The sequence below is a fragment of the Haliotis rubra genome, unplaced genomic scaffold (genome assembly GCF_003918875.1).
Source record: "Haliotis rubra isolate DU_JTF1 unplaced genomic scaffold, ASM391887v1 Scf457, whole genome shotgun sequence".
NCBI classification, from domain to species: Eukaryota; Metazoa; Mollusca; class Gastropoda; order Lepetellida; family Haliotidae; genus Haliotis; species Haliotis rubra.
This window is the reverse complement of record NW_025767143.1, coordinates 784,295-788,156: the sequence shown is the minus strand read 5'-3', so window position 1 is coordinate 788,156 and position 3,862 is coordinate 784,295.

The window sequence follows — 3,862 nt, the reverse complement described above, 5'->3', positions numbered from 1 at the left end:
GTTAGTCTGTGTTACAGTCTAGGAGGCGCGAGAGTCGTGGTAGCACTTCGATTGTTTTGGGAAACGCGGCCCTCGATCTAGCTACGGCTATAAAATTAGAGAGAAATGCAAAATATGAATTTCCAACCCTATGGTGTCAATTCATATACTAACTGTAAATTCTAAGGCGACTTGAAAAACACACACTGCTATGTGTTGTCCGAAAGTTTGTAATGCGTTAAAAAACTCGCTAAATTGCCCCGCGTTTTATCGTCCAAAAGGACTATGCGACGATATTTTTTGTCCATATGTGTGAGCGAACAAAATACTGTTTAGGATCTGGACGCCATTAGTATACATCAACTGAATTTGTGTGTTTATGTTTATATACATTAAATGTAATTATATAATGGCTTTCTATAAATGACACGTACATATAGTTAATGTAATGTACCACTGAAAAATACACACACTAGTTTAGCTCACGTCGTCTTGGTTTATGTTTTTTTGTGCAACATCGGAGAAAGACGACATGGATATGTTGATTCGTATATATCTCATGTAAATTCCGTTACCTGTAGAAAAGGTCTAATGTTGTTAGTCAAAGGTAGATGCGCTTTCCATTGAACATGAGTGTGATTATGTATCTGAATTTCGACAACACTCGCACCTGTTTGGTATCAATTTAATGTAATTGAAAACGAATAATTCAAACACACGAATAGATATTTTTAGGATAGGGTTTTCATTGTTCATGATTGCTTGGCTATATTTCTTCATAAGTATACAATGCAAGATGCCAAAACTAGCTCCTTTTGGTTGGAACGATCAGAATAATGTTGTAAGGTTTGTCCAAAGGAAGACATTCGTGGTTTATATTTATTTACAATCTTGAAGAAATATAATTACAGAGAGATATTATGTCACCACATTTTTTTTTCAAATATACATTAATTATATACTCAATAAACACGAGTGTATATCGTAAAAAACGTTCGGAACAGAAGCGTACCCTGCCAATCGTTATACATCATTGTATATAAAGAAGACAATTCTTTTAAGATATATGTGCATATAGATTTCATAAAACATACCAATCATCTATTTAAATAAAAAAGTGTCAGTTTTACTTGTAAGGTTAAATTAAAGCCCTGGTCATCTCCTGTTTGAAATAGCAATATTGAATATTGCATCATAAGAACTAAAGTGCGTACTACAGTCATGCCTACGTTTTATCTAACATTCGTGTAAAGGTTCAAAATATGGTGCATAAATGTAGATAATAAAAAACATATCTTTAAGATGCGCAAAATATGCATTATCATACTGAAACTGATCAGCAGCATGGTGTGATTGTGTGTACACTTGTTCAACCGACCTTCACCTCAAAGTAAAGAATGTACTACAATGTTGACCTATGGCATCACTGCCGATGACGGGCCCGTGATTTACAAATGGCGGGTTCGCTGATATCGGTTCGCAGGATTTTGCGATGGACCATCCCTTGATTCTGCCACAGTTTGTACATAACTACGTGATGTGTGTAATCAGAAGCATCCTGATTATCTACACATTGTTTTGTTTTTTTCTCTGAGATTTATTGTATTGCAACCAACAGAACCTGACAGAAAATTACCGTTGTCGCTCTGTCTGATTTTGCGTCAGTGGAAACATACATTTGAATTCACCCCATCATCGTAATGTATTTTTGATTCCCCAATTCTTGCTACAAAAATCTTCCCATGCATATTCCGAAAATGCTGAGCCATTGTATGCAACGAATAGACGAATGTATGTTTGAAAATCGATACACAGTGTAGGCCCTGAACTTTCCTTTGTTTATATTTCAAATGACAAGCACAGCGTTTGTTTTCAAACCCAGTATGTTTTATTTGATTTCATCTTGACACTTTGTTTTAGTGAGAAAAACCATTGGTTGTTAGATTTGTAGTACCAGAACTGCTAGTCCGGGCGGTCTGTGACGTAGGTAACGTGTCACAAAGACAAGCGACTAGTTTTGTGAGAATCCGTCTGAAACGAACCCGCGACATCGGATTGTTAGCCCAACAGCTAACCACTGAGCTACGTTCACACTGTTGTACCACGTGCAAATTTATCTTGTCATTCCTAAGACGTTTCGGAAATGAACGGAAACAGTCGAATAGATCACGGACAATTACGAAGGAACATTTAGACTTGGTGCCACGGACAGTGACAACTGGTCCCAATGTCTTTTGACACACTCGTCCAATTCGGCTATCTACAAGATCCATAGCGGCGTGGAATGTGGTATGACGTGGGGTCTGAGAGCTTGGTCGATGTAGTGAACCGCTGTGATGCCGCCTCGACTCCCTGGACCAAGGTTCTGGAACACCACGGGACCCACTATCTGGTTCTGGCGTATTCCACCCCATACCATGATGCTTGCACCTCCCCAATGGGTCTCTTTCAATAACACATTGGTCTGAGTAACGTTGGCCACGTCGTCGCCATATTCTTGTTCTGCCATCTACAGTTGATACGCAGTACGCACTCTCATCTGTGAACAGAACAGTTCTCCATTGCCTGTATCGCCAGTTTTAGTGTTGTAGGGCAAACTGTAGACGCTCACGGGGGTGAGGATAGGTCCACGGTAAGGTCTACGGCAATCGAGGTTCCCGCCGTTAAGACGTCGGCGTACTGTATCAGTACTTATTGGTCTTCCCTGTGTTCCCACTGTCTGGCGTGCTGTTTCGGATGGCTGCAGGATGGGATTCTGTACATGGTGTCGCACAACATGGCGGTCTTGTCGTCTTGAGGTCACCCTTGGTCTGCCAGTACGGGGGCGATCATTTGTGGTGTTGGTGGCCCGGAAACGTTGCTGCAGCCTGTAGATGGTCCGAACGTTGACCTGGAAGTGATTGGCAACGGCTTGTGCAGTGTGGCCAGCTTCAAGTCATCCTAGCGAGCTGTCCTCTGAGCTGTCCTGAGTCGCGACATCCTGCTGACGTTGTAATGTGAATGTTTCAACCAGTTTTCGGGGTGCATTTAATAGGGCTGGTCCTTGTGAACAGCACGTGCAGCACGAGTTGCAGGAAAAACATGGAGAAACACCATACCATCTCCGTGATCAGGTTGCGTTTTTGAGACCATTCCCTGGGTTCAGTTCTGAGTTTGGGAAGGAATGTTTTTGCTCAAGTAAAGCTGGAGATGTCGTCAAAAATACACAATCAAAACATTAAATCTGTTTACAGTTATCTGTTTACAGTTATCGGTTTCTGCGAACGAAAATTCCCAAAACTCTTTTGCTGCTTAGTATATAATGAGAATATGTACATGAATAAAATGGTAGCCTCAAAGTGACTGCTTATTCGTAATTAACTGGATAGTTAGACATAGGCCAGAACACTTTGTTAGCTAATGATTTAAATTATGCATTATACAATTGATCTGTCAGCTAATAATAATTAAGTCAAAACCATTTCACAATCAATATCCATTCCTATTGTTACACAATAAAGTCATGCAAGAAAAATAGAACAACATTGATAGCTTAAATACATATTAGACTAACAGTAAATAGAAGAAATGGCAGTAGCAATAATTTTGCCTGTTAGGGTCCGTTCATAATTTATGGCTAGAGGGATGATGATGATTTTAAGGGGGTCACCCAGTTTGTTCTAGGGAGCTCTCTGTGTGTCTGTGTGTGTGTGTTTGGGGGTGGCTAAAGGGTGTCAGCAATTTTGTACACACTAGGGGGTAGCAATTTTGTACTTAACAATACGTTTAAAATTATGCTTAGAAATTATGGGAGGGGGTCATTGAAATTGTACATAGTTTTATTTTAATTTATTTTTTTTGGGGGGGTGGGGAGGAGGAGGGTGTGCCATCCACATTGTACATG